The sequence below is a fragment of the Dipodomys spectabilis genome, unplaced genomic scaffold (assembly GCF_019054845.1).
Source record: "Dipodomys spectabilis isolate Male_0828 unplaced genomic scaffold, ASM1905484v1 ptg000567l, whole genome shotgun sequence".
NCBI classification, from domain to species: Eukaryota; Metazoa; Chordata; class Mammalia; order Rodentia; family Heteromyidae; genus Dipodomys; species Dipodomys spectabilis.
Genome location: NW_024871244.1, coordinates 784,960 through 801,141, shown reverse-complemented (window position 1 = coordinate 801,141; position 16,182 = coordinate 784,960).

The following is a 16,182-nucleotide window of genomic DNA, read 5'->3' as shown; positions in this document are numbered from 1 at the left end:
GGAGCTCCTCCACACAAACCCTTAGTCTAAATCTCAAGAGGCACTAGAGAAAAAGAGATACATGAAGACGCGTCTAGTTTGTTCTAGATACTTAAGGTTGGAGACACACAACACTCATAATTATTAGATAATTTTATAGGAGCAATGAAGACAGTTTGAGGATCGCTCCAGCTTTTGGGCCTATCATCTTAAGAAAACAAATTCACTGCAGCTCAATGCTAAGTGACAGAACTGGCATGTCCTGTGGACATTTGCTCCCAAATCCTGTGACACTCATTTCTAACTTTTGGCTTCAAACCTGTGACTGAGAGAAGATGAGGAGAGAAAATCCTTCTCAGAGAAAACAGCTATAAAGAACATTGGGTAGTTAATTTATAAATTCAAACCTTTGGAATGACCTGTTAAGAAGTCAGATTGTCCAGATTAAAAAATGAAGAAGAAAAGAAAGAAGGTGCCAGTGGCTTCTCACTGTAATCCCAGCTCCTAAGGAGGCTGAGGTGTAGAGAATCTGAGTTTGAATCCAGCCAGCATAGCAAAATCCATGACACTGTTATTTCTAAGAGATCACAGAAAAACCCAGATATGGGGCTGTGATTCAAAGTTAATGCACTACCCTTGAGCAAAAGGAACTCAGGGACAATGCCTAGGCTCATAGTTCAACCCCAGGAACTGCCTCCTCAAAAAAAATCCTGTATCTCCATGTTTTTGGGTATGTATGAATGTATTCCTATAGGTGAAGCTGAAGAGTAGTTATGATGAACGGCACCAAGCTAGGAAATTTGTATTCAATAAAATGATTTAGTAACAGAGACTGCTTTCATGACAATGCATAATCCAGGGCTCCCCTCACTGTTCCCAGTGTAGCCTGAGGGTTTCTCTGCATCCCAGGCCTGCTGGAAGAAGTCTCTCTCATTGTCTGGACAGGCAGACAAAAGGCCTCACTCCTGTACAGCTGTATAACAACTCCATCTGGGTCAGATAGTGAGGATGATTTTGGGCGGGCTCTGAAGGTGAGCAGAAAAATGCCTCTTTGTACCCCAAACTATCTCTCTCCCCAGTGCTCTGGTTTGATAGGAAGCCTTCATTTGTGCCACCTCCTGCGGCAGGCCAAGTCTTGTGCACTTTTCCTTCCTTTGTGAGACTATATTCCGGTGTTCAGATACAGTGCTCAAGAGTCCTGCTGGCAGACAACTAGGGCACTGAACTTAATTAAATGTTTCATTGCCTGTGATGATGGGCCTATGATGCCTCTCCTAGGTTTCTGGAAGCTTGGGAAATCCAAGCACATATCTGATATCACAAAGCTTCCTGTCATCTTGGGCTGGTGAATATCATCAGGTTTTGAAACATTTGACCTCTCCTAGTTGGGCCCTGGGTGGCTAGGTTTTGGGGTTGAACACAGGGCCAGGGTGCTGACCATGAGCTCAGTGCAGAAGCCCAGTGTTTTACCATTTTGGGTAGCAGCATCACTTTTAGTCTATCTCTCTCTCTCTATCTGTGCATGTGTGTGTGTGTGTGTGCGCGTGCGTGCATGTGTACACACATGGGCACACAGGGGCACGGGCACATACACCATTCTTGGAGGTTGAACTCAGGACCTGAGCACTGTATCTAGTTTCTCTTGTACAATCATAGCCTTCTCCCACTTGAACCACAGAGCTACTTCAGGTCTTTTTTACTGTTGTGGTCCTGGGAAATCAAACCCAGGGTTTCATATTTGCAAAGCATTTTCCCCTTAAGGCACATTCCCAGCCCTAAACTTCAGATTTGTTAGTTTGTTTCTCTCTTTTCTTATTATTGTAGGAGTTGATGTTTGGGCCTGGGTGCTGTCCTTGAGCTCTTCAGCTCAAGTCTTGCGCTCTACCACTTGAGCCAAACACCATTTCAGCTTTTCTGGTGGTCCATTGGAGCTAAGTGTCTCAAGGACTTTCCTGCCCTGGGTGGCTTTGAACAATGATCCTCAGATCTCATCCTCCAGAGTAGCTAGGATGACAGCATGAGTGACAAGCACCTAGCTTCCACTTCAGGTTTCTTAGTGGTGAATTGGAGATAATAGGCTCATGTGTCTGGGATAATTTGGAACCCAGATCCTCAGATCTCAACTGCCTGAGTAGGCAGGAGGAGAGACCTCAGCTATAGACCCCTAGGCTGTGGCATGTGCTTCAAGGGGGTCCATGGCTCCATGCGGTGGAGTGCTAACTGCGGGGAGCCAGGGCGAACGCCATTACAAGATGGCGCCCACTTCCTTGCAGCTTTGAGGTAAACAACTCCATATTAGGCAGTGCTTGGCGGGACTGTGGGTCCCGGGCTTTGCGCATGCACGAGCCACGTAGAGTCCCCAGCCAATCCCGTGGCACCTGGTGACGGTGAAAGGCAGACGACCAATGATGGAACGACCCGTGTTCCTATTCCATATATAAGTGGCCACGTTTCTGTACACGGGGTCTCTCGCTCAAGCTCTCCCATCAACTCAAAAGCTCTCCAATAAAGTGTGATCTGAGAAGACTCCTGGTGTGGTGGTCGTTCTTCCTCGCTGGCCGAGAAGGCGTTCGCCGCAAGTGGTGCCGAAACCCGGGATCACGCGAGAGGCCGAACAGGAGCCAGAACTCAACACACGGAGAGGAGACGTCGGTAATTGGACTGGTGAATTTGATGAGATGCTGGATCAGCTGCGGATTGCCATTGTTACAGTGAACTCAACGCGAGTGGACCCCGGATTGGTGGAGGGACTCCAGTCTTGGATCTCCTCTGCTGTTTCCTGGTTTAAAGAGTGGGTGGGAGTTGGGGTGTTTTTGGCCTGCTGCTTGGGAGGATGCGTAGTCTGCCTATAGTTGGTCTGTCGCCTTCGAGCCCAAACCAGAAGGGACAAGGTTGTTATCTCACAAGCATTAGCCGCCTTGGAAAGTGGATCCTCACCCAAGATTTGGCTGTCAGCCCTAAAGGGCAATTAAGCCCTGCCATCCTGCATAGCCTTAGCACCCCGAGGGATCAGGGGATCCCATTGCACCGGGACAGGTATGCAGCTTACAATACGGGACAGGGTGCTAGGCTTATGCACTGCACTTGGGGAAGACCTCCATCTCCTCAAGAAGAGCAAGTCTGTTTGCATGTGGGTTGATGCCGTGCTTTCCCCACCCCTGAAAAAAAGGCATCGGACTGGCGGGCCATCCTCTGGGAAAAAGAAACCTGGAATGAAGGCTTTGCATTGTCCTCTTCTATTCAGGGAACAGACCTCTACTCTTACCTGTTGCCAAAAACAAAAAGGGGGAACTGCGGGGAGCCGGGGCGAACGCCATTACAAGATGGCGCCCACTTCCTTGCAGCTTTGAGGTAAACAACTCCATATTAGGCAGTGCTTGGCGGGACTGTGGGTCCCGGGCTTTGCGCATGCGCGAGCCACGTAGAGTCCCCAGCCAATCCCGTGGCACCTGGTGACGGTGAAAGGCAGACGACCAATGATAGAACAACCCGTGTTCCTATTCCATATATAAGCGGCCACGTTTCTGTACACGGGGTCTCTCGCTCAAGCTCTCCCATCAACTCAAAAGCTCTCCAATAAAGTGTGATCTGAGAAGACTCCTGGTGTGGTGGTCGTTCTTCCTTGCTGGCCGAGAAGGCGTTCGCCGCAGCTAACCATGAGCCCAAGAGGTAAGGGTCAGAGCGTAGGCCCTTATTTCAAGGTTCATGACAGAAAAAAAACAAAACAGAACAATTGTCTGAAGTAGACAACTCACTAGTCTTCAGTAATACATAATTTTGTCCCTGCCATGGAGACATATCTGAGCTTCAATATTCTTGTCTGCAGAATCATCTCAGTGGGGAGATCTTACAAGGACCCAATTAAAGAATGCACCTGGTGAAGGACACAGCACATGGCACTCTTTGCATGACTCAGCACATGGCATCCTGTGAAAGACTCAGAACCCAGCACCCAATGCAGGACTCAGCACACTGCACCTTGTGAAGGATACAGCACATAGTACCATGTGCAGGACTCAGCACAGAGTACCCTACGGAGGACTCAGTACATAGCTCTGTCCCACAAGCTGTCATTAGACTTAGGGCGCTCTAATCAATATCACCATTCTTTGAGGAACATTTCACAAACCACACAAGTTCACACCTAACAGTTTAGTGGGATTTTTTTTTGGGTGGGGGAGATTAGTCATGGAGCTTGAGCTTAAAGCTTGGGGATATTATTGTTCTAATAACATTTGCACAAGGCTAGAACTCTACCACTTTGAGCCATATTTCAATTGAGTCTAGCAGACTTACTACCAGGTTTTAAGGCCCCAGAGTGGGCAGTATATCCGGGGATAAGCCAGGGTAAGCCAGGATGATGGGGGTAACCCGTGGAGCTGGGTTGCAGCAGTTTATATCTGGCTAAGTCAGGTTAGGTGGCAGCTGTCAGCACCAGACTCAGCTTGCTCTGTCATGTGGTATTTGAAGTCCTATCCTTCTATAGTTGCAGTTAGAACATTATACATCTTTTTGGCGCCAGTCCTGGGGTTTGAGTAAGGGTTTTGACACTGTCCCTAAGCATTTGTGCTCAAGGGTAGAACTCAATTGATTGAAAGACAGCAGAACTTCTGGGTTTTATGTTTATGTGGCACTGAGAAATGGAACCCAGGGCTTCATGCTCACTAGGTGAGCAGTCAACCACCAAGCCCCAGGAGTGAACGAGGTATAAATAGAGATTGATGTATATAAGCATTATATACACAGAAAGATGTCTGTATATTATTAATTTATAGATATTACTACCAATTATTACTTATTAAATTATGTCTCCATTTAATAATGTGTCCCAGTTAACAATTAATAAAGCATTAACTAAATTACTCAATATTTTGTTATTGTTTTCACATATGTACATACAGCCATACGCATAATTTCATATTTTATAGAATGAGACAGATATCTATATATTATTAAATTATGCATCATGTGTTACTACCAATTATTAGGTATTTATGTTTCCATGCAATTTTTATTCTGGTAATACTTAATAAAATGTTAAACTTAATCTACATCCTATAGTTTTTGTGTCTAATTTTATCCTAGAATGATTCACTACTAATTCGATCTGTTTTTCATTGATTGTAGTGACAATTCTTCCACCTATGACATTTTTTACATTTATGACATCCTATTACATATAGATTTGCATATATTACATATAGATTTGCATCTGAATTTATACATCCTACCTGTCAACGAGCACTTTCAAAAAAAAAAGTAAACATGTGTCATGCTCGGCTTCCCACTCCAAGATTACATTTTTTTGGCAGTGGTGGTTTCTAACTCAGGCCCTAGAAGGCTCAAATCATGAATGGCTGACCTTCAGAACAGCAGCCTCTAGCCAATTCAGCTGCCAGGCACTTCCCAGGCCCTGAAATCGAACCCCGTATGTTGATCCCATATTGCACTTAGTATACTTATTCATTTTATTTTTGTTTTATTCATTTACTTATATTTATTTTATTGACTTTTATTACACATGAAATATTTATTACATTTATTACCTAGGATATAGATTTGCCTATATATGAAATTTCACACCTGATACCCAGGACATTCACAGAAAAGGAAAACACGTGTCGCCATGGGCTTCTTACTCCATGATTCAATTTTTGTGAGTGCTGGCATCTAAAGTCACAGCCTACAAGGCCCAATTCATGAATGGATGAGTGTCAGTATGCCAGCCTGAGGCATATTGAGCTGGCAAGCATTTCCAGAACTTGAGATCCAGCTCCAGAGGTTGACAAAATTAGAACAGATAGACATGCAGATGGTAGTACACAAATAATTATTGATTTTTATAGAGTGCGAGAGATGTCTATACATTATTCAGTTACATAGGCTACATTCCTATCAATTCTTGGGTATTTAGTATACCTGCATGTAATTAAAATTATTGTTTTCTTCGTTAATTATTAGTTAAATCAACCACTGTCCTGAAACTATTGTGTCCATGTAATTAATAGTATTCATTGAATGTGTCAAAAATATTCATTAAAATCCATTGGCCTCCTAAAATCACTCTATTTATATAGTAATATTCAGAAACAACTAATTCAACCTTGCCATTCATAATCTTCCATTGGTGTTCCTATGAATAGGAAGGAGACTCTTAGGATCTCCCTCTATTGGTAGGGGTCAGGACCCGGCTTCAAACACAGGGCCTATATTTCCATGTTGGCCTATTGCTTCCCTGGTCGCCCACCAGCCTTCAGCAATGCCAAGTTACCAACATTCTTCAACTGTGTCATTCAGATGCAGGATGGTCACCTTGCAAAGAAGACAAATGTAAAACCGGTAGCCATCTGCAAGTTGCAAGTTTTTTTTTTTTTTATCTGTGTCGCATTAATTATTTATTTTCTTGTCAGCCTTTGAGTCCCAGGAACCCAGGTTCGGCTATGGGTCCAGTGACTGCACCCGAGGATAGAGTGATCAAAGCTGAGGCAGAATTGCCATGACCTGAGTTCAAGCTCTGTGCTTGACAAAAGAAAAATACATACATACATGCATACATACATACATGCATACATGAATACATACATACATACGTACATATATTAAAAATATTTTAAAAAATTATGAGACTCCTTGGCTTAGAATTCATGCCATTTTTTCTGCCAGGCCTGGGATTTGAACTCAGGGTCTGGGTAAATCTGCAGTACTGTGGGGGATGGGAAAGATCACCATTCTGGAAGACAAGAAAGTCAAGCCTGTTTCTAGGGCCTGAATTCAAGTCTTGGCACTCAAAAAAATAATATATTTATATATTTTAAGTACATGGTTTTTATTGACCTACACATTTTTACTGCATACTAACTGCATATTGCAGTTAGTATATTCATTTTATTTTGTGTTTTATTTGTTTCTTATATATTTTAGTGAATATGACTACACATATAATACTTTTTGCATCCTATTACATAAGACATAGATTTGCCTATGTATTCTACATCATTCTTGAGTCCCAGAAATTTCACCGATAATGAAACCAAATGAGGCAATTGGCTTTCCTCAGGATTAAGTTTTTGGCAGTCCTGTGACTTGAACTCAGGGGCTAGCAGCCCACTTCATGAGTGGGTAACTGTTAGCATGCCGGTCTGATGCAAGAGAAGTTGGCGGGCAAATTTGAGGACCTGAGATCAACCCATAGGACTGGCCAATATATAAACAGATAGATGATTAGACTGCAGTGTGTGTGTGTGTGTGTATGTGTGTTGTGAGCTGCTTTTGATCAAGGATAGCCGTTTACCACTGGAGCTACACGGCTCTACTTCTGGTTTTGTTGGCACTGAAGTTGGACAGGGATCTCAAGGACTTTCCTGCCTAGTGTGAATTTGACCATTATCCTCCTATTACAGCCTTGTAAGCATCAATGAGGACTGCTGAGATCCACTGGTGCCTGCCTAATCATTGGTCTTGCTGTTCTTGGACAGACCAGTGAGTTCCCTATTCTTGAGTTAAAATGGTGGGAGCTGGAGCCCACAGTTGGAATCCTGGTCCTGCCAACTCCAAATGGAAGGAGATCTTTAGAAAGTCATTCCTAGCTATATGAATACCAAGGGAATGTGATGTATGTTATGATTGAATGGGCAGCTCTTAAATAATTCTAGGATAAAATTATACACAATTATATTATAGGACACTGGTCGATTTTAATCAATATTTCATGAAGCATTTAAACAATAATGTTCATTAAATGGAGGCATAATGAAATACCTAAGAATTGTGCTTCACATAGTATAAAGGTGCCATTTTTTTCTACTAGGACTGGGATTGGAACTCATAGTCTGGGTAACTCTGTTGCACTGTGTGGAAATGGAAAGCTAGCCTTCTTGAAGTCAAGAAATTCGTTTCTGTTCCTTCAGTCTGAAATTGATCCCCAGCACAAGAATACATCCTATTTGTGTACATTTTAAATATATGATTTATATTTATATACATAGGTTGACACCATATTGCATTCAGTGTAGTTATTCATTGCATTTTTTGTTTTATTCAGGTGTTTGTGGGGCACATCGGCAGAAAGATGGTGCTGAGAGGAAGTTGAGTGGGCACAGCCCAATTGTTTACCTTAAAATCTGATTGGATAAAGCTTAGGTGCATGATAGGGTGTGATCTTTACAGTGATTGGTTGGTTCCTTTCCCTCCCCTTCCATGCCTCGCAGTTTTTCCCTTTAACAGGTGCTTGCTGTGTGGTAATAAAGGAGTTCTTGCTTGACTTGACTCCCCATTGTGTCTGAATGTCCCCCAGGCTAAGGGAGGCTGGGGAACGGATGAGTGGCACACTTACCATTCCCGGGCCCCATCCATCTTTAGGGGGCAAACAAAGACCCAACATGTATTGACTGTTTTATTTTATTGACTAATATGGCACATAGAACATTGGTTACATTGATTAAATAGGATATAGATCTGTATATGTATTCCACTTATACCTGACACCCAGGACTTTCACAGAAAAGGAAAACATGTGTCACCATCAGTTTCTTACTTCATGATTCATTGTTTGGGCATGATGGCATCTGAACTCAAGGACCACAGGGCCAAATTCATGAATGTGTGTGAGTTAGCGTGCCATCCTGGAACAAATTGAGCTGGTAGACAGTTCCCAGGATCTGAGATCAAGCACCAGGTGTTGACAAAATGTGAACAGATTGACACGCAGATATATATATATATATATATATATATATATATATATATATATATATATATATATATATATATATATCTTTACAGAGTGTCAGAGATGTCTATCAATTTTTCAATTATATAGACTACATTCCTACCAATTCTTGGGTATTTATTATGCCTCCATGTAATTAATGTTATTATTTTTATCTTCAATAAACTATTAAATAAATCAGTGTCCTGAAATTATTGAGTCCCTGTGAGAAATAGTATTCTTTTAATGTTTCATAAGATATTAAATAAAATCAATCAGCTGACTGAAATCATAAAGTCTAATTGTGTACAAGTATCATTCATGAGCATGTCATTCAACTGTGATATCGATAACATTCCATCATTATTCCTGTGGATGGGAACGAATTTCTGAGGATCTCCCACCATCTGGAAATGGCATAACTATATTCGAAATGTAGGCTTATGTTGCCGTGCGGGACAATGGCTTCTCCAATAGCCCTCAATTTAAAAAGTATATTTAGTTCCTTGGTTTGCAATTCATGACATTTTTTCTTCCAGGCCTGGGATTTGAACTCAAGGTCTGGGTATATTTGCAACACTGTGACGGAAGGGAATCTGAACATGCTTGAAGACAAGAAAGTCAGGCCTGTTCCCAAGGCCTGAATTCAAGCCTAAGAGTTGGGAAACATACTCTTTATATCCATTTTAACGATAGGATTTATACTTCCATACACATAGTCAGTCCATATTTTGTTGGGTGTGGTTATTCATTTTATTTATTGTTTTATTCATTGATTTACCATTTATTTCATTCACTCTGATGACCCCCTCTAACATTTATTACATTGTTTACATCCTATCACAGCATCCAGATTTGTAAATATGTTCTCCATCATGCCTGACTCCCAGGACTCTCACAGAAAAGGAAACATTAAATTTTTGGCAGTGCTGGGATGTGAACTCAGGGTTTAGCAAGCCCAATTCACGAATGGATGAGTGTCAGCATGGCAGCCTTTAGGCAATGAAGCTGTGAAGTGGTTCCCATGTGCTGAGATCCAGCCCCAGGTTTGGCCAAAACAGTGATGCATGTATAGGCAGAGTGTGGTATATAAATAAATATATATTAGTAAGGAGCATCAGAGCAGTCTATCTATGATTGAATGGCACCTACTACATTCCTACCAACTCTTAAGCATTTATTATATCGCCATTGAAGGAATATTATTCTTTTCATGCATAATAACCTATTAAGTTCAATCAGCATCCTAGGATTATTGCATCCAATTTTAGACTAGACCGAAGCATGAACTACTCTTTCAATTGGTATTCCTATGCATAGGAACTAGTCTTTTGTGATCTCTTGCCACTGGTAGGTGTCAGTACTGGGATTTGAACCCGGGGCCTATGTTCACAGGTTGGCCTATGGATTCCCTGATAGCAAGCCAGCATTCAGGTATGGCAGTTCAGGTCCACTTTGCAGCCATGTTATTGAGACCCAGGATGGTCACTGTGCAAAGAAACAAATGTAAAACCCTCAGCTCTCTGCAGCTTGCCACTTTTTGTGCTATGCTACTTCTTTTTTTTTTCCTGCAAGCCCTCTGGGCCTAGGATCCCTGGATTGACTATGGGTCCAAGGGTGCCCTACCCTAGGGCGATTGATGCTGAGGCAGAGTTGCCATGACCTGAGTTCAAGCCCCGTGTTGGCAAAATAAAGAATAAATAAAAAAATTAATTAATTATTTGACTAAATTAAAAAAGAAATAGCCCTTGTTTTGAATTTCTACCAGTTTTCTTCATTAACCTGGGATTTGAACTTAGGGTCTTGGTAAATATGTAGCAATGTGAGGGAAAGTGAAGATTTGCCACTACTTGAGTTCAAACCTCATGCAAATCCAAAAATAAAAATTAAGTCACTGAGCTCAGCAGGGGAAGTAGTTGTGGAGTTGGGAGGGAAGGAATGCTAGGGGGAAAACAAAAGAGGATGCAACGATGCTCAATAGGAAATGTACTCATTACCATGCTCATTTAAATGTAACCCCTCTGTACAACATTTTTACAATAAAAAAATGAAAAAAGTAGTGCTCAGACAAGCATTTTGGGGGTAAAAGAAAGGTGTCTGAATAGATGTACAAAATTCTACAGTGTTTTTTTTTAAAATGTTCATTATGTAACTGAATAAACATAACTGCTTCCATTAAAAAAATTAAGTCACTGTCTTGGAACTGGGGCCAGTATTTCCATCATTGCTGGTATTGATCTCACCATCAAGGTAACTCTTTTGCACCATAGGTGAAGGCAAAGCTCCCTGTCCTTGAGGAAAGAAATTCAGGCTAGAGTTCCCAGCGTCTGAATGTAATATATGACATATATTTACATATGTATGTTTATTACATATATTATAATTTTTATTATTGATTTTGTATTTTATTTTTTACTTTTCATTTACTTATTGTTTATTGTATTTGGTATTATTATACACATAATATTTAGTACATGTTGTATATCTATTATAAATTTATACACAATAGTTTAATATTTTATTAAGTGTTGGAACATGATACATAATGAAATGGAAGCATTTGTCACCGTCTTCACATGTTTAGAGTCTCTTCCAAGTATGAACTTTGTCTTCTTTATCTTTAGAACCTTCCTATAGGAATTTTTTAGATGATTTATACTCACAAGCCTTTTCTTCGGGATAGTCAAGTTGAAGAATAAATTTGTAAGGGTGGGGCTAGAAATGTTGCTTAGTGGTAGAGAGCTGGCTCAGCATGCATGAATGGTAAGGTTTGGATCCTCAGTGCCACATACTCAGAAAAAGCCAGAAGCTGTGGAGTGGCTCAAGTGGTACAGCACTAGGCTTGAGAAAATGGAGCTCAGAGACAGTACCCAGGTCCTTAGTTCAAGTCCCAGGTCTGGCAAAAACAAGAGGCCAGATGCCTGTGGCTCACAATAGGAACCTTAGCTTCTCAAGAGGCTGAGATCTGAAGACCACAGTTTAAAGACAGCTTAGGCAAGGAAAACCTGTTAGACTCTTATCTCCAATGAACCACAAAAAGACCACATGTGGTCCTGTGGGTCAAGTGGTAGAGTGTTCAGCTTGAGCTGAAGAGCTCAAGTACAGTGCTCATGCTTGAGTTTGAGACACAAAACTGGAAAAAAGTGAGGGTTAAGCAAAGTCCTTTTCCTTTTTGCTAATTAGAATATACTCTGGAAAAATGATTGTTCACGTACACCAGAATTGGAGTTAGAGCTCAAGGTTCAAGTGTAGTCCATCCATATGCACAGCCTCTCAGACTCTAGCATTATAACCTTGTGTCCTACGGTTCTGAAAGGTCCAATGGTGAAAGGCCTAATATGCTGCCGAAGCCCTTTGTGATAAGCAGTTGACTTGTAATGCCAAAGTTATTACAATTCTGAACCTAGGAGAGCACCAGTAGTTCATGCCCATCACCCTAGCTCAGGAGGCTGAAGTCTGAGGATCACAGGATGAAGCTAGCCAGGGCTGGAAAGTCTATGACACTCTGAATTCTACTGCTGAAAGGTCAGATGTTCAAGAGCTTCCTGTGTCTCTCTTGGAAATGAGAAGTTGCTTGCACTCTAAATTTTCTTAGAGTTCTTGAGTTATAAAAGCAGGAAATAAACATCAGTGACCAATCCTGGGTTCAAATGAAGTTCTCAGCTTCCAAGCCCTAGTCCTGTTAGCAGGAAGAACTCCAGTGTAACAATATTTGAAGGAAGAAAACAGTTTCAAAAGCCAAACTAGGTAAAGAGACCTAGGCCTACAGGATTAGGAGGCAGAATGTACACACTCAACAGGGAAGTGAGCTGCAAAACCACTTCATTCCAGACACGGCCAGAAATGAGGGGAAACCTGAAACTTTTGTCAGAGTTACACCAGGGTTAGGATTTTCTCAGCCTCTTCAAACAATGACTAATTAACCTTCCTTCCTCAGGTGAAGGGAACCTCAGGCTATCTTCAGGTTAACAATAGAGAGCCTTGCTCTTTGGTTTTAGGGAGTGGGTTTTTGACTCTCCATCTGTCAGATTTGAAGGCCCTTCTTCTACCTCTGCCAGTCCATTCACCTTCCTTCATTCTCCACATCATTAATGTAAATCCCCAGTCCAAGGAGAGGCAGGGCCCTTTCTTTTCTGACTCCAAATACCTGAGTTATAACCTGGCTCTGCCCTCTTGACTCTGGGGACCTCGGCTGCCTGAGAAGTGGGAGACAGTCTTCCTGCTCTGTGGTTGTGTGAAGACCATGTTGGTGTCCTGGCACACTGCAGAAGGCCTCATGACTGGGGAGTGTTCCTGTTTTTCCTCCTGACATCCAAGACCAATTCTGGCTTTTTCTTGAATGTGCTACTGAGGAATCAAACCTAGGGCTTCTTGCATACTAGACAAGCACTCTCTCACTAATCCACATTCCCAGCTCCCTCGTCCTTTTCTTAATGGTAGTTTTTACATAAGTATGCTACCATTTTATGTCTCCAATTTTAGTTTTCTGAATACTGGTTACTTCTAAGAAACCTGATCTTCTCTTCCCCTGCCTGGTTTGTGACTGTTCCTGCATTGTCCTCATAATAAAATGTAAATAAAGGCTGCTGAGGGTGACCTGCTTCAGGCAGATGGCTGCACAGATTGTTGTGTATATGTTTGTTAACACTCCTGGACCTTGAACTCAAGATCTGGGCACAGTCCTTGAGCTGCTTTACTTAAGGCTAGCCCTCTAACACTGGTATCATATGGCTATACTTCTCGCTTTGTTACACTGAAGTTGGACAGGGCTCTCAAAGACTTTTCTGCCTTGGGTGACTTTGACCATGATCCTCCTATCACAACCTTGTAAGTATCAAGGAGGAGTTCTGAGAGCCACTGGTGCCTGCCTAATCATTGGTCTTGCTGGTGTTCTTGAACGGCCCAGTGAGTTCCCTATCTTCGGGTTGAAGTGCTGGGGGCTGGAGCCAACAGTTTGAATCCTGGTCCTGCCACCTCCAAATGGCAGGAGATCCTAAGAAACTCATTCCTATCCATATAAATACCAATGGAATGTGATGTATGTCATGATTGAATGGGAAGTTCATAAATGATTCTCGGATAAAATTGGAAAAAATTAGATTATAATACACTGATCAGTTTTAACTAGTACTTTATGAAACATTTAAACAATCACATTCATTAAATGGAGGCATAATGAAACACCTCAGAATTGGGTGTCACATAGTAAGAGTTGCCATTTTTTTTCTGCCAGGACTTTCTTTAGTTAATTTTTATATCCCATTTTCTGAATGTAATTTGGTATATGAAACTAGGATATATTATAAATCAATTATTCAAACAGTTTTTTATCAGAAATGTTTATAGCAAAATATAGAGATGAATCCAAATTATATATATTTGAAGACAGTGCTTCGTTAGTCCTCTTCTCATATTCCCCATTCCCTTCATGAGAATAATACACATTGTAAGGTAATGCTTAGACTGTTTTGGTGAAATAGGTTGACTTTAAACCAGTGAGTTACTCTATGCTGCATTTTGTTTACTTTATATCCAGAAAATCTAAACTCTTACTTTATCATTTTCCTTTGGCTTTATACTCAGATTTAATCTCTGATGGGTGACAAATAAAGATATAAACATTTTTTAACAGTGGCTAAATTTAGACTGTGGAATCTAGGTACAATGCAACTCATGAAGATAGTCCTCATAAGTCATGAGACCCTGGTATCAAAATGTTAATCAATGCTTACTGGTGTCATGCTTATGAGATTTTGGGTATTATAAACAGTGGTTATTAGAATGCTTTTGGATTCAACATCGTTTCATGGGTTAGGAACAGAAGAGAGACATTATACTCAGAACAAAATTTAAGGAGGCATCCAAAATTAGTTACCAAGATATATATCATGTAACATAATGTTTTAAAAATGCAAACTAAAGGAAATAATTTATGAAAAAACATGAACAATTACAATAAATACAGAATCACTATGACTGTTTTTTCTTTTACCCCAGTTGCAATACGACTTTTCTGGTGATATGTTTAATTAGGTCTTGATATTTAGTTGGAGAAATTATGTTTTTTCATTTATTCATTTGTCAGATAAAAGATGAAATGAATTCCATGCCAGAGTCAACATCCATAATAATGTTACAGATGTATCCTGGTACTTTGCCAAAGTTTCAAATCAGCTTGAGTAACTGGGGTCTTTTTTTGGGTCTAAATAAATAAGTATGCAATTTTGTCAGTACTAGAAAGATTTTGACCACCATTTGTTAAGCTATTATTTTCCAGAAAATACTTCTCTCTTTTCATGAGACTTTTAATTTCATTTATATCATGTGTTGATATTCTCCTTTAGATTACCCACATTCAGTCTTCTACAAAGAGTAATTTGGAGTAGTTTAAAGTTATATACACTCATGTACACTGCTCAGATTCTATTATTTGCATATTTTTTCTTGTTAAATCAGTAGGAATTCGTTCTCAATATGGATAATATTGGACTTATTCATTGCTTTTCTGAATTTGTTAAGTGTGTCATGAATTTGTTATTTTATTCTTTTAAATATGTGCAGATCTCACTCCACAAACAGTCACATTCATTTTAAACAATTTGATCCATTCAAGGGATTTGCTACATTAGGTTCATCTAGATGAATTTAATTACAAATTAATACAACCATATTTCTGAGACACAGTTATCTTTATGGCTCTACTCCAAGTTAACATGTATTTGAGGTTTTTGTGCTTAAAAAAACTGAGCACAACATGCTTTTGTTCCTGGGGGACTTCTACTTTGTTGGTTGTTTTTCCAGTTGTGGTGACTTCAATATATGTGTGCATTTTATTTCAATTGTTTGTGTCAATATTTTATTTCATATAACAGAAATTACAAAAATAGTCAGTGATTTAGAATTATTCCAAATAGATTCTAAGAGAGACACTTGAAATTTTGTGACAACTGGGAATGGGCAGGTCTTCATAGTGGAGGGGATAGCAGAATAACAGACATTGTTTGACATGATTTTAATTCTTCCTCCTCTTGCCTCACTATTTCCAATGGTATTACTTCAAAGTCTTTTGTGGAAAGAAAATATTTTTGTCTGTATGAACTCAGAATTTTTTATTCAATTGGGACACATTGTACATTTATCTTTCATTTTAACTCAAAAATTTTCTTTCCTTCATTTAAAATAACAGTTATGAATTTATAGTGCTAAAGTAGCATCTACTAATTTATATGAAATGGTCCAAACTATTTTCACTTCACACTATATGTAATATAGAGTGTAATAATAATAATGAGTAATATAGTATGTAATAATTCCCTTTGGGGAAAGTCAATTACAGTGGGTTTTTGTGAGATACTGAGTAATAGTAAAACATATTTGATTCTATTAAAAAATTCCTAGTTACATCTAAAAATTACTCATAGTTATAAATTAATGCTGAACAAATAACATTGTTTATTAGAAAAATCCAGAAGTTTCAATACGCTTGTGTTTTTAAA